This window comes from Protopterus annectens, chromosome 3.part1, assembly GCF_019279795.1.
Source record: "Protopterus annectens isolate FY-2018-M chromosome 3.part1, PAN1.0, whole genome shotgun sequence".
Lineage (NCBI taxonomy): Eukaryota > Metazoa > Chordata > Ceratodontiformes > Protopteridae > Protopterus > Protopterus annectens.
Window position 1 is genome coordinate 55167319 of NC_056732.1, and position 16536 is coordinate 55183854.

The 16536-nt window shown below is 37.1% G+C and overlaps 1 protein-coding gene across 1 annotated transcript in view; it reads left to right on the forward strand.

The window, feature by feature from the left end:
* The window catches only part of LOC122797630 (neural-cadherin-like), a 796015-nt gene that overhangs the window by 116854 nt on the left and 662625 nt on the right, over positions 1-16536 (forward strand). The window lies entirely within an intron of this gene.

Here is a 16536-nt window from a genome sequence, read left to right on the forward strand (position 1 = left end):
TTATTTTTGTTTTACTCGATATACAGTTTTTCTCTGCACTGATATCTCGCCTTCATTACAGTCCTAGGGTAATTTTCTTAACTTGGCTACACAGGTGTAGCGTTTTTAATAAGACACTGACATTTATATTTCTGTATTTCTGTAGTTATGTGTTTATCCTTTGTTGACTGGCTTAGTGCCACTAAGGTAGTAATCTCTTTTCAGGGGAGGTATTTTTACTCACTGTAGGATTTTGGCTAAACACTAAGGAAGTTCCTTTACTCTTTTTGAGGACAGGAAGTGGTCACTGTCTGGAGCTGTTGGGTGCATTAGAGGGCTGCTACTGCAGTTCCGGGAATTCCAAGATGGAGGAGAGTGCAGCATAGCTGGAGAGAAAAGTAGGCGAAAACTTACTGAAGGAATGAGAGGGAATGAAATAATTGTTAAGAGTTGGAAAACAGAGGACAAGAGACACAAGTAATGATACATGTGATCCAGCAGGCAGAGCTAAAGGAAAGAGAAGGAGAGATGAAGTGACATGGTGGAGACAGAGTGTTATAGAAGGAAGAAATTGAGAGATTGGAAGCACAAACAACTGCTGGAGAAGAGAAACAATGAAGGTATTCTCAGCTGGTTGAGTAGCCAGTGTTCAGGTTTACATCTGCAACAGTTTCTTTCTGTTGCTAGAGATAAGTTATGCAGATGCAGCAAAGCAAGAGGAAATTGAAGAAGGAACTGAGGGGGCAGTAACACATGTAGGGTATCAACAGCCACAGAGAAGACAACCAGTGGTAAGAATAAAAAGTAAAAGTGATGTCAGTGTGAACAGGTGCAACATCATGGATACTATTATTTGGGCACTAGGATTTAACATTAAATAAGAGCACTAATTCATTTGGGAGCTGAAATGTTTGTGAAGGGACGGTTGTAAGTTTAAACTTGCTGGAAATAATTATGACTGAGAAAAAAAAAAAGAACTACAGTAGCAGTATAGCATGACTATTTATTTCAGAGCTTGGGACTACAACTAAAAGGGAAAATACATGTGCAGTAGAGGATTTCAGATATGAATGAGCATGAGGCATTTTTTTTCTTTCACTATGTGGTAAAGAACATGGTTAAAAAATGTGATGAAGGAAATGTATGGACTGGGGGTTGGGAAGTGTGAATAACAGTGGATGTCAAGGATGGGAAAATTCAACATATTTCAAATACAATAATTGTGAATGGTGAGAAAGAATGTGTTAGGTGCTCAGGTCAACCCAAAGCATGTTATTCATTTAATACAAGACTGTAAAAAGCAAAGGTGAGGGTTGGGAGGGTATAATTGGGCTAATTTGTTTTTTACAAACACACAAGGTGTGCAGGGTTTGAGTCTCACAAGGGATAACTGGCTAAGCTTAAAATGGCTCGCAAGGGCAGTTAGCTTAGTACTAAACTATGAAACTATGAAACTATGAATATGGGACGAGGGTCATACAACACAAAACTGTAATCCTCTTTGTAGAAAATTTAAGGAATCTGGGCACTTCCAGTTTGCCTGTCCTATACTGGGAAAAGAAAGAGTAGATGAAGAGAAAACCTTAGAAAAAAAGACAAACAGTGCAGAATATTACTACAAAACGATGTTGAAAGGTAAGATGAAATAGGAAATGGGAAGAAAGGTAGTTAAAGAAGAAATAGTTCAAAACAAGGTTATTCAAATACAGGAAGAGAACGTATTTGCAATTTTAGAATGTGAGGAGCAAGAAGAGGGAGAAATGGAAATAGGAGGAGAACAAGATGATAAAAAGCAATTGGTAGGAGACTTAGGAGAAGGGAAAATACGATCAGTAAGTAAAACACAAAAAGGAAAATGTGATATGGGAATTTTAGCATTAAATGTAACAGCATTAGAGATGATATAAGAGGTTTGGAGGTGGAATGGTGTTAAAAATAAAAATTTGTTTTTTTTTTTTTTTGCTTGCTAGATACCAGATGAAACAAAAAAATAAAAAAGCAAAGGAATACAGGCACTATGGGAAGGGGGCAAATTGTTTGGTTGGTAGGAAATGAGACGTTCTGGAACAGGATTTCGTATAAAACTAAAGTAAGAAATTTAGATGTAACAATTGTACTTTCAGGGAAGGTAGTCATATCTTTTATGAGAATGAGACAAAATGTATACGAATAATAGTGATATGTGCATATACTAATATTTTTATTTATTTAATTTATTTAACATTTGTTTATCAGGAAAGTCCGACTGGGTCAGGAACCCACTTTCAGAGGAGGCCTGGGGAGAACAGCTCCAAATGATACATGAAAGTTAAGACAATTTACATGAACAAGATTAAAACCAAGTATTAAAGCACATATTAATAATAACGGAATACTAAATAAGTACAGATAGTTAGATGCAATAATAAATACAAAATAAGTACAGAGAGGTAGATACAATAATAAAACATACCAAATTGAAGTAAAGTGCTAGATTGCAAACTCTTTATATATATATATATATATATATATATATATATATATATATATATATATACACACACACACACACACACACACACACACACACACACACACACACACACACACACACACACATCAGGTAGGGGTCAGGTAAAGAATGAGGATCAGACCATTAGATGCAAATAGATGCTTAGAAGGATGGGAAAGTTAAAGGCATAGAAATATGGAAAGTCTGTTAGTCCAATATGCTAGTGGTTAGTAGATGAAATTCCTGTTTTAGAGATAGAAAGAAAAGCCCCTAGAGAGTGAGTGGATTTCACCTGTTAGGGAAAGAGCAGGGCCAGGTCTGATGACATAGAAAATGTTTTTTTAGGGTGCGTTTGAAGGTGTTAAAGTTCTCAATGTTAGTAATGTCTGTTGGCAGAGAGTTCCACAGCTTGGCGGTGGCATGAGAGTATAGGCACTGTCCGGCTCTTTTGTTTGGAATGTAGACGGTTAGGGAGTTGTCTGTTTTCAGAGCAGAGGGCTCTTGTAGGTATGTAGGGTTTTAGGAGAGATTTCAGGGCTGAGCAGCTATCAGGTATATATAAAATTTTATGTGCAGAACTCTTTACTAGGCTTAGGTGTTGTGTGAGTTCAAGCCAATTTAGTTCTTTCAGAGCTAGAAAGTGGTGGGAATGGTAGGGATAACCTGTGACAAATTTGGCAGTTTTATGGTAGCAGGATTGGAGCTTGTTTTTAAGAGAAGATTGTAAATTGGTGTATAAGGAGGCTGCATATAAGAGTGAGGGAAGCAAATAGATGTTGGCGAGGGTTTTTCTGGTGGAGCTATCCAAGAAAGTTTTTTGTCTGTAGAGTGTTGTTTGCTGTGTGCTTTTTTAATCTAGTGCAGATCAGGTGTTCAAAGGTAGCTTGTTATCTATGGTTACACCTAGAAGCTTAGCCGTGGGACCTGTTTCAATTTCTGTTATCCTGTAAGAATATTTTAAAGTCATATGAGATTGGTTTTGTCGAGAAAAGCAGGGGTTTTGTTTTTTTTTTTAGGATTTAAAATAGCTGGGCTTCTCTCAGCCATGTCTCTATTGAGGTAAAGGTGGCTTGGGTGAGATGCTGAAGTTGCATGTTACTGAAGGAGGAAATTATGGTAGTGTCATCTGCGTATTGGATAATGGAGCTAAGGTGTGTTGAGGTATGAAGGTTGTTGATGAAAACATTGAAGAGTAAGGCCTTGTGGTACCCCAGTTATGTTGGTTTGATATTGGGATAATTTATTTTGCCATTTGACTCACTGCTGGCGGTTGGATAGGTAGCTTGCAAACCATTGAAGGGATGGTGGGGTGCAGCCTATAATGGATAGCTGATGAAGAAGTTTGTTGTGGTACACTGTATCAAATGCCTTTATAAGGTCTAGCAGTAAGACAGAAGTGATATTACTAGAGTCAATGGATTTGGACACAGTGTCCAGGAAGGAGATTAGGGCAGTGGTGGTGCTGTGTGATGGACGAAAACCATGTTGGGTAGGGGTAATTAGTCTGTTTTGGATGAGGTAGTACAACAGTTGCTTATGTATGCATTTTTCCAGGAGTCTGGAAAAAGGAGAGAGGATGGAGATTGGCTGATAATTGGATACTTCAATGGAATTGCCCCCTTTATGTAAAAGGGTGATGATAGACTTTTCCCAGAGGTTGGGGACAATGGACTCTGCTACAGAGCAGTTTATAAGGATACTGACAGGATATGTTATGGCTTCTGCAGCAAGTTTTATGTATTCAAGGGGGAGGTTGTCAGAGGAGGGGGAACATGGTTTTAGTTTTTGAAGTAGTGTTTTAATGAGAGAGGGGTAGGGACAGGTTTAAGAGAAAAGGGGATAGAAAATGTAGTGCTGCTTTGTTGGGAGTGTAAACTTTTTGTTGTTTGTGCAGGAGTCTTGGGATAAGGGTAGAGGGGATCAGAGATGGGGTCTGAGGTAGTTGTAGAGGTGGAATTTGTTTTAACAGTTGCTGATGCTGTTTATAAAGTGAGAGTTAAACAGGTTGGCTATCTCTGAGGGGATTTTACCAGGGTATGGTGATAGAGTTTGTTTAGAACCCGAGGTAAGCAGGTTTGAGATGTTTCCAAAATTGTTTTGGGTTGTTTTTGTGGTTTGCCAATTGATTGGAAAAGTTTACAAGTTTTTTTGCTTTATTTCGTAGCTGTTTAAAATTGATTAGGTTGGTGTCAGATTTGTTATTGTGACATTCATTCAATGTTTTATCTCTATCTTGTAGAAGTTTTTTGGTATTTTTTGTTAGCCAGGGAGCATGGGCAGTTTTTATTCTTTTGGTGTGGAGGGGGGCTAGGCTGTCAAGGGTGTTTAGAAACATATTGTTGAGGTATTCAAGGGCATCTTCAAGTGGCAGTGTTTTAAGTGGGTTCCAGTTAGTGTTTTAGGATTTCGTTAAACTTTTGCCAGTCAAAGTTTCTGATATTTCTGTTAGTTTTGTATGTGTGGGTTCTTGTAGTTTGTGGTCTGGATCTATATATAAATATGGGTAGGCGGTCATAGGTTCATAGGTAGGTACTAGGATATCTGCCAGAAGGCATTTATAAGCCTAGCCGGAAAGTGTTGGCTTTCGCCGCCCCCTTAGATTAGTTCCCTGTGCCTCTGTCCAGCAGAGCCAATGAAGTGATCCCCAGGGTATACTTTCTGTTTCCCATCCACTCGTCAAGGTTTCTGTTGAAGTGGGTTAGTGAGGAGCTCTGCCTAATGTAGATTGGAATCCTATTCCAGAGCATGGGAAGTCTCTGGGACAGGAATCTATCCCTCCAGCACGTCCTATTTATTGTTGTGGTGAGGTTTAGATCCCTAGAGTGTGTGGCTTGAGGGGATATGGTTTTCTTTAGGTGGAGCATGTCCATCAATTCTGGGTTGGACATGGCCTTGTATGTCAGGCATAGATCATCTCTGAGTAGGCAGTATGCAACCGAGTACAGCTGGAGTTTCTTCAGTCGAGCTGCATAGGGCATCTGTTTGAGGCCAGTGATCCTCTTGGTGAGGTACTTCTGTGGTCTTTCCAGCTGCTGCAGGTGTCTTGTAAGGTACATCCCAAATGGGGTGTTGTACTCTATGATGGGTCAGATGAGTGATGCGTAGAGGGGCACAATGACCTCCTTTGATCTGGATGCAAACCCTTTTGTGATTAGGTGGGCCACATAGAAAGATTTTCTAACCACTTTGGCAATGTGATTGTCAAAGGAGAGGTTACTATCTACTTGGGTCCCCAGATCCCCTATTACGTCTTCCGTATTTAGGGGACTACCACCTATGTGATAGTTTGTGGGTACTATGTTTTTTCCAAAGGGGATGACTATGTACTTTTCGGCATTTAGCTTGAGGCCATGGTTTTGACACCAGGTGTCTGTCTCATTGAGATACTTTTGGAGGATGTTTGTGTCAGTCAGAGAGTCAATTATAGCCCCTAGTTTGCAGTCATCTGTGAACTTGGTCAGCCATAGTCCTCCTGTGCTAGCCTGTACCTGTGAAAAGTATATGCGAAACAGGAGGGGTCCTGGGATTGAGCCCTGGGGAATGCCACTTGTAACCGGTTTAGATTCAGACCTAGCTCCCGCAACTCTTACCATGTGGGTTCTGTCCGTGAGCCAGTTGGCAACCCATCTCGTGACGCAGGGGTTTATGTTCAGGCTGGTGAGCTTGTCTATAATATCAGAATGTGGAATGGTGTCAAAGGCCTTTGCTAGGTCTAGGTAGATTGTGTGGACCACCTTTCCCTCGTCTATAGCTTTGTTAACTGTCTCAAAGAAGTCCACCAGGTTTAGGAGGCATGCTTTGCCCTTAACAAAGCCGAACTGGGTACGGTCCAGTGTTTGCAGGTTCCCAATGTCTCTGTTAATGAGATCCATGATGATGCACTCCATAGCCTTGCAGACCAAGCTAGTCAGGTTTATAGGGCGATAGTTCCCAGGGTCTGTTGGGGCTCCACCTTTGTGGAGCAGAATAACTGTTGCCGTGCGCCACTCCATGTGCACGTAACCTGTGGAGAGGCTGAGTTTGAACAGTGTATTTAGGTGAGAGGTTAGTTCATCTTTGGGCTCATGTAGGACGGAGCCTGGGACACCATTCGGTCCCATTGATGCTGTGTTTTGGCTTTGGAGAGGGCTGTTTTAACCTGAGTGTCTGTGATTTCAGGGTCACTACATTCTTCTGGTATGGTTATGGGCCCTTTTGGGGGTGAGAGGCGGGTGAAGTTTGCACTGAACCTGTGTGCCAGGATGTTGGCGATATCAGTCGGTTCAATGTATTTTGTGCCATTCTACACTAACTCCGAGCAGATCTGAGAATTGCCACTTAGATTCTTGACATAGCTAAAGAATGCCTTGTGGTTATCTTTGGAGTCCTTGTGGTTATCTTTGGAGTCCTTGGTCACTAAGAGTATTGGGTAGAGTGTGGGGGGTAGAGTATTTGTCTGGATTAGAAACAAGTATCTAGTCAAGAGTTGCACCTAGGGTATTGCTGTTATGCATATGGGTGGCATGGGTAACCAGCTGGGTGTAACCATAGAGGTTATGCTATTAGTAGGGAGTCAGTCATCAGATCCTGCCAGTTCATGTTAATATCTCCCATAATTATGGTCTTGTTACTGATGTTTTTTGATATCCAAGAGAGGATATCTTCCATAGTTTGATTGTTTTGCCCAGGGGTTATATAGACCAACAGTGCAAGTTGTTTTGTTTTGTTAATTTGTAGGGTTCCAATTAGAATTTCATTTTTGTTAAAAGTTGGTATTTCTTTAGGGAAAGGTAAGAGTGTGATAGAGTTGGGATAGATTAAGGCTACCCCACCACCTTTTTTGTTGGTTCTGTGTTTTCTGAGTATGTTATAGCCTGGAGGTGTTATTTTAGTATCATGGATATGGGGTTTTAGCCAAGTCTCTGTGATTACTGGGATATCCGGGGTGTATTGACTTAACCATGCATGAAATTCTGTTGTTTTGTTAGATACTACATGTGTTTAGGGCTGCTAGAAGAATATTTTTAGTGTTTAGGCTTTTAGCAGAGGAAGCTGTACTTTGGGGCCCTGGGTTGGGATGGATGTCCTCACACAGAGATAGAGTATGTTGTTTGGAGAGGTAATGTCTGAGGTATTGGGTAGATTTTTTATTGCAGACTGTTATGTAGAAGGTAGGTTTACTAGTGATTGTGTCTGAAAGGATTTTTAGTTTTGAGAGATTCATAAAGTGATATTGAATTAGGCTGGCTGATATGTTACTAAAGCTTTTTGTGGGGTTGTCATGATGTAGAGGAAGAGTGTGTAACTGTTGCAGGGGTTGGGGAATGGTTTGGGAAGATGATGTAGATTAGGAGACTGAAATATAATGTTAGAAGCAGGTTAGGGAGACGGTAGCACAATTTTAGTGAAATGGTATAGCTTCAGTTCTAGAAGGCAGAGTTAGTGGCTGGGGCGGTAGAGTGTATGATATGATGGAGAGAACAATTATTTCAAGAAATTAAAAATAAAAAATATTAACTGTGTTAATACTGATGGTAGGAGTTTTAACTGTTACCTGAGGAAAGAAAAGAGAAAAATAACAAAGTATATTAAGATGTTAGGGGAATTAATGAAATCTGGAGTATGAAGGAATACAGACATATAAAAGAGGATTTTTTTAAGACTGAAACTGATTGTATAGTTTACTGTAAAGGCATGAAAGAAATAAGAGGTGGAGTACAGATGGCAGAGGTTTCAGATCATAGAGGACAATGATATAGTATATGGAAGGCAGCAAAATAATACAGGAGGGAAACGGGATAAAGAGATTAACTGCAGAGTTTAAAAAGGAGGAATAAACGATGCAACATAAAGAAATATTACGGAAAAATCATATGACAGTGAGACTATTTTAAAAAATGGACAGCGTTGGGCAGTGTATAAACAGAAGCATAAACATATATTTAGAAGTGTTAAGAAGAATAAAAAAGAAATAAGATGAAATATAAATACATTTTACAGGATTATAAGAAAGTAAGGGAAATAGAAAAACAGCTGTATGAAAAGAATAAAGCAAAGGTAAAAAAGAAAGAAAGAAGAGATTCCTCTAAATTCGGAAAAGAAGTAAAAACGAGAGGAAAACAGGATGGACGCTACCTTGGATGGCAAAGGAAATATAAAATACAGACAAGAAGATATTATGGAGGTGGTAGACGTTTTTACAAAGAAAATGTATGAAATGGATGGGCACAAAGAATGGAAAGTAAAAAGTATCTACAAAAGCAAGGGGGTTTAGGCAATCACATAGAAAAAATCGAGAAGGTGATAACAGAAAGTGAAAAGGAATCAGTGCTAGGGTTAGGTGGGTGGTAGTGTAATGGTTAAAGTGTTTACCTCACAGACACAAGGTGCAGGGTTTAATTCTCACCTTGGGAAGTATGATAGGCTTTGAAAGGAGGCTCCTGGGGATCATTAGCCTAAAAAGGTTGGGGTTGGCATAATAGTTAAGGTATTTACCTCCCACAAAAGAGGTATAGGGTTTGATTTCACTAAGGGAAAGTAGCTAGTCTTAAAATGATCCATAAGGGCAGATAGCCTAGTACTTACCTGTGCACTTATAAGTTATGAGTATTATAATGAAATTAATAAAAATGAAAGAATGTTTTTTAATATTAAATGAATGGATGAAGGATTGTATAAAGAAGACGTACATGGAGGAGTGACAACATTTATATGGAAAAACAATGAAAGAAAATATATTTAAAAATTGGAGGCCCATAACACTAAGGAATACAGACTACAAAATATTTATGAAAATATTACAAAAAAGGGATGGAAAAAGTATTGAATGAGGTAGTAGGAGAAGGGACTTGTGGTTTAAAAGGAAGAGGTGAAAGAAATGTTAATTATATTGGAAGAAATGGTGATAATACTGAAAGAAAATAAAGAAATCAGACTGATAGCATGTGATAGAGTTTTAAAGCCTTTTATTAAGTAAGCCATGAAGCAATGTGGCACAGGAGAAACATATTAATGTAGTAAAGAAATGTTATAAAAATTCTTGGGTACAAGTTATGATAAATGGATAGATGGCTGGGAAAATAAGTATTCAGAAAGGAGTAAAACAGGGATGCCCGATGCGTATGTGATTATTTGTATTACTAACGAATGCAGCAGAACAGACAGGAATGTATGAAATGACAGAGACAAGACATGAGATGGAAGGAAATATTATATTACAAATATGTATGATGTATGCAGATAATTTATTTCTAACAGAAAACGAGGGATGGATAAGTGAGGTTGTAATAAGAATCAAAAAGCTCTTAAAAATCTGGTATGTAGTTAACGTGACGTGTAAGGGATTCGGTGAGACACAAAATAAATGGAATATATTTCACAAAAAAGGAAGTAAAGATTTTGGGAGTAAAAATGGATGAGCATGAAAGCATAATAAGTCAGTTGAGAGATATTGGAACAAATAAAACATTAGCTTGGTGGAAAAGTTTTTACTTATCATTTCAGAAAGCAAATGTGTGTGTGTGTGTGTGTGTGTGTGTGTGTGTGTGTGTGTGTGTGTGTGTGTGTGTGTGTGTGTGTGTGTGTGTGTGTGTATATATATATATATATATATATATATGAGTGGTGGGCATGAAGTACAAAATAGACGAGGCTTATTTAAAGTAAAGAGTACTTTTAATCCCCCCACCCACCCCACAATTGCAGCGTACGAAAATTTATGTCTCAAGGAGGTACATAACGTAGTAACTGCTTATAGAAAACACATTTCAATTTAAGTAGACAAGAGACAGTTATTTTACGGGGAATTAGATTAGATGATTCCATTCGGGTAATGTAACCCGATAAGGGGGTGGGATGGTGTTAGTGGAAAGTTTGGACTATAGTTCTAAAATGTTAAATTCACTGTATGATACAGACAAATACACGGAAGCATCCTACAATGAGGTAATGATAGCCCATAGGAGGGTGCAACTGTTTTTAGAAGATAGTCTTTTATGCAAGGTGCTATTTCTGAAGATTTGTACAGTTTTCTTAAAACTGACCATCCCGCTGTACCACAAGCATTCGGTATTCCGAAAGTACACAGAGATCTTACAGAGTGCAGTCTATAGATCACATTTGAAGGGACTCTTGGGACTTTCTCTCTAGGTTAGGACAAGAGTATTTTCCCTGAGGTCTCATTTTCAACTTTGGACATTACGGATTTATTCACCAGCATTCCCCACGAAGAAGGTCTCGAGTTATTTTTGGAAGCAGTATTGGATCTTACTAACTTCAATGGTACATTGTTTAATTGTATTGTTAGTACCATGGAGATTATATTAAACACCAATTATTTTATGTTTGTAGGAAATTACTTCAAGCAAGTTAAGGGTGTAGCGATGGGGGCCAGTTGTGCCCGCATGTATGCCAATATGGTGATGTATGCTTGGGAGCGAAAACACGTTCTCTCTTCTGATTTTAAAGATAGATGGCATCTTTACCTCCATTTTCTGGATGATATTTTTATTTTATGGAAAGAACCAGTAACTGGGAGAACAGATTTAGTTAACTACCTAAACCAGCTGTCTTCCTTTTTGACATTCACCAGCAACAGTTCTAACAACAGTATAGAATTTTTGGACATTGAAGTCAGTAAAGACCTGACTAGTATGAAGTTTAGTTCAACAATTTTTCATAAGGATACCTTCTCGAATAGTTATTTAAATTTTAATAGTCAGCATCCCTACAAAACTAGAAGGAACATTCTGAAAGGTCAATTGGTTAGGGCCACCAGAATGTGCTTTGAATGGGATGTATTAACAAAGGAAATCTTGCTTATTACTAGTTTTTTTGCGGAGAGAGGCTATCAGAAGGACCTTATTTTAAGTGTGACCCTTGAGGTAATTCAAGTGTGGGGGACTAAGTTCAAACCCCTACTAGGTATAGGGAGAAGGAATGTGACACCCCGAGTGGAACCATTGAGGAGGGATTTTCACAGTAGTATGATTATCCCCTTTGGAGATGGTTCGAGAGAGGTGAAAGAAATTATGAAAAAATATTGGGTGGTCTTTGAGTAACACAGACATCACACTAATTTTAGGGGGTGAACCCCACTTTGTACATAAAATGGGGAGAAATTTGAAGTATATGTGTGAACACAGTACAATTGATAGGAACCCATTTGAAAAGGGTACAACAAAATGTGGATGTTGTACGTTTTGTAAATACATCTTGGAAGAGAAAACTATAAGTATTCCCAATAGGGTGAAATCAGTAACTTTCAAACCTGGAAATTGTGTCACCAGGGGTATAGTATATTTAGCAGTTTGTGACACCTGTAAAAACTTCTATGTGGGGAAAACCGAGCGACCATTAAGGAAACGTATATATGAACATATGTACACTATGGTTCATAAAAATGAGAGAAATGCTTTATTTAGACATTCATTGAAATGTGTGGGGTTTAAAGGTTTTAAATTTGGTATATTGGAGGTAGTGCACAAATCATTAAGAGGTGGCTGGTGGGAATTGAACATTGAACTGTGTGAGTTAAAATGGCAATTTTCTTTTCTGTCTTTGAACCTGCTTTAAACGACACTTTGTCTCTTGTACTTGTATTAAAAACTAGAGCTTTGAATTTATAGTAGGTTGTTAAAGTTCATTGCTTTAAATGTTAACTGGAGTGATTATTAGGGTAATTACCCAGTTTATTTTATGTATTTAAGATGGGGCAGAACTTATTGTTTTTATTCTGAAGAAGTCTTGGCATGGACCAAGATGAAAGTGCTTAAATAAATTTGGTTTGAAGTACTGTTCACAGTTTTTTTGGATTCTTGGACTTTTAGGCTCATCAATCCAGTTCTTCCTGTTTTTTGAAATAAAAAAAAAAAAAAAACATATATATATATATATATATATATATATATATATATATATATATATATATATATATGGATCTACTTTGACCCATCAAAATAACACTCCGGTTTCACAAAAGTGCATTTCTCCGTAAATGCACTTTTGCGAAACTACAGATCACTGAAGCATTAAAAAAAAACAAATACACTTCAGTAAATTATGCAGAGGGGCAAGCCCCCCTGCACCCCACACCCCCGCTACTAATATGTACCAAGTCCAAGGTCGTACTACAGTGGGGAAAAGGCAACATTCCCTTAGCTCCACTGCACTGCGATCTCCAGCAACAATCTCGGTGATCTGTAGTTTTGCGAATGAAACTGGACTATTATTATAATAAAATTATAATAAAAAAAGAAGAACTTGGTTTGAATTTTAAAAAAAAATATCCAGTTGTGCATTTAGCATCTATGCATTTATTTTAGGTAATGAGATAAAAGAAAGACAAAAACAAATGTGAAGTAAGATGTTATGTGAAAAATATAAAAATGTATGGGAAGAAAAAAGGGGCACAAAGAAAGAAAAAGAAAATGACAGAAAACGAAATTATGGAAGTTAAAAGTAATTACTGATGGTAAAAGAAAAAAATGGTAGGACGGATGGAAAAGGATGGAAGGAATTAAAAGAAGATGAAAAAAATAATAAAAGACGGAAGAAAAGGGTTTAAAATTTTATGAAACAGAGGATTTTTTGTGGAGAATTTTATTAAACAAGTTACCTGTAAAAGGAACTATGAAATATAAAGTCATGGAGAAAAGGAAATGTGTTGATTGTAGTGAAGAAGAAACAACAAAACTTCATTTTTGGATTGAATAAAGAATTTTGGGGAAGTTTAAAAATGAGTTTAGATGAGAAGGGTTTAAATGTATAAATATGAATATGGTATTACTTGGGAAGTATGGTGAAATAAAGAAATGTGATACTGACAAATGTGATAAAGTACTGTTTGTGACAAAATGGGTGCTGTGGGAAAATATGTGAGAATTTGTAATATAAAATGAAAGAAGGGGTGACTATTGGATGAAATACGATGAGGGTTGTAGAGGAGAGAAGGTGAATATCAAATAAAAAAATGAAAAGTACTGTTTAGTTATTTTGTGTTGATAACATGTAAATAACTAAAGTATGAATGTAAAAAAAAGATTGTGTAAATAATTGGTTTAGTTTTTTTGTGATATAAAATGTAAGTAAATGTTAATAAATCACCCCTACTCTGTTTGATGAGTGCCATGGAATCTTTTACAAAAATATGAACTAACACCGACTCAAACAGATGCCTTGGTTTAACAGATCATCCTAATCTCTCTAGGTTTAGGATAAATTGAACCGGTGGGGACTCTTGTTAAACTAGGTTTCTGTGTCACAAGCACAAACAAGTGTGGCTTGTTTCTGTTCTCATTCATAATGTTATTTGTTACAAAAATGTAAAATATACAGATGCCTTGGTTTAACAGATCATCCTAATCTCTCTAGGTTTAGGATAAAGTGAATCGGTGGGGACTCTTGTTAAACTAGGTTTCTGTGTCACAAGCACAAACAAGTGTGGCTTGTTTCTGTTCTCATTCATAATGTTATTTGTTACAAAATGTAATATATATATATGGATGCCTTATATTTATACAGATCATCCTAATCTCTCTAGGTTTAGGATAAAGTGAATCGGTGGGGACTCTTGTTAAACTAGGTTTCTGTGTCACAAGCACAAACAAGTGTGGCTTGTTTCTGTTCTCATTCATAATGTTATTTGTTACAAAAATGTAAAATATATATATATATATATATATATATATATATATATATATATATATATATATAAATCTGTTCTATCCTTTAGCAGTGATTCTCAAAAGAATGGGCTTTGACATCAGCATTTCCTCCTCCTTAGGTTGATAAAAGAAAGTGACGGTTTAAAATCGGGACCTTGTTGCACATAAGATGAAGGTTTGATCTATGCACTAGTAGTACGGAGCAAACAAAACATCAAACTTCACTATATTGATGCCGTTGCAAACGACATCCTTCAAACCAAAACCACTGACTCATAACTCTGACAACAAACTATCATAGCACACGTCCTTTAAACAGTAGTTTGTAGTCAGTTTCTCAAAAACAGTGCATATCTGTAGTCTTACCATGTGTGATATCACTCCTTAACCACAATGTGTAAGTAGCAATGCAACTGTTTGAACAACTGCACAACATACAAATAAGTTCACCAACACTGCCATCCTTGAAACTTCAATCAGCTCTGTCTCTAACTGCTTTGCTTGTCTACTTCGACCACTTTTTGTAAGTAGCACTACATCAACAGGATAGAAGCACAACACCACTGGCCATATGTGGGAGGCTTTACCCTCCACGTTTCCCAACAAGGGGGCTTTTCCTCCTCACACTCATAAATCTTAACTGTATGGCTGCAGACCCACACTCTAAGTGCTGCCAACACTACAGTGAATAAGTCAGTGAAACAGCAGTCAAAGCATTTGACTGAGTTTTCAGATAAACAAGCACTCACAGCATTGTACACTACACCCTGACAGTTAAATAAATGAGACGTCATTTCACCAAATGAGACCCCAAGGTGTAATATGCTGAGCTTAAAATTCAAACACCTTAACATGATTTTAACAGTTTTAAGTGGAAATGGAACCAGCAGTTGGAGTACATCCAGTTTTCATAATTTAGGAGGTGGTACTGACCTAACTAATGTGATGGAACAGGCTCAGAAATAGCTAGTATGTCACTAGTATACTGCTAGATTTCTTTAATTCAGTTATTCAACATAAACAAACTTATTCAGACAACATGGCATTTATATACGGACTTATCAGAGAGGAAACATATTGTTGTCCTGCAAACTTCTGGAACCATTTTTATACAGTTAACAACACACTTCCAAGGGATCTAGATAAAACAAATATATTAGAATCTGCAGGGGAAACAACATTTTCACTTAAATGAAAAATATATTCCTGGAGATTTTTATATAGATCTTTCTACACTCAACTAATGAACAAATTTAATGGTAAAGTAAATATTTGCAACAGATGTAAGTCTAACACAAACATTGACTGGAACCATATGTTTTATGACTGCCCTGCTTTAAGTGTATTTTGGGAAAACATTAAAGAACTCCTACAAGCAATATTCACAGGTAATTTTATTTTGACCAAATCATTAGTGCTCTTCAATACACCCATACCTGGCTGTGAACAAAAAGTTAAACATTCCTTACTTTGGGCAGTAATGGCAGGAGCCAGGAAAACTATAACAAGAAACTGGATATCTGAATTCCCTCTTTCCTATAATGATTTTAAGAAAATTCTAATGGAAGTTTGTCAATTGCAGATTGCAACTATGACATCTAGAACATCTAGAAAAACATATAACTATCATATATGAGTTAATCTACAGAATTTGTTGAAAAGAGATTGACAATGATATCATATAAATCAAATTTCAACCTCTCTACGTGTTATATATATGGAATAATCACATACTGGGCAACTTAATGATATTCAATGGACGTCTTTGTATATAGTTTTAGTAATTTCACTTTATTTGTTAAACTTTGTTATGTGAATGCTTTTTCAATTGTAAATATCCTTATGTTGAAAGAACATGTAATTGTTTATATTTACTTCTTTAAAATCAATAAAATTGTTTTTAAAAAAAGAGAAATAGCTAGTCTGGGAAATAACCAGTTTACTTCACAACAGAGTATCTACCCATAAACAAAATGAACCATACTAAATTAATTCTTTAGAGACGGGCTAAAACACTTGAATACTTGTCTAACTAAGAATGATCACTGGTCAGTGCTCCCCCATGAGATGGGAATTTAGTCAAAGTATTAATTCTACTCCTGCTTTCTGTTTTAGGACCAAATATTGTTCATGCTGGTCTATCACTATAAATGGAATATAGAGCATTGATACTGTAGTGTTCTGTGGATTATTTCAAATGGTTTATAGGTACGCTGCTTTTATCAGTAGGTAGCAAAGCCCCCATGCTTTTAGTCTAATCCCCGCTACAGACATTTATAGCATGGCTATTGGCTGGCTCAAAACTGTAGTCCAGCTGCCTAGAAAAATATACCGAAGGAAAGAGTTCCTCCACCCACAGGAAAAAAAACGCATGTAACTCTGATTTGTTGCTATGTGCACTTCCTGAAAGTAGATGTTATGAGA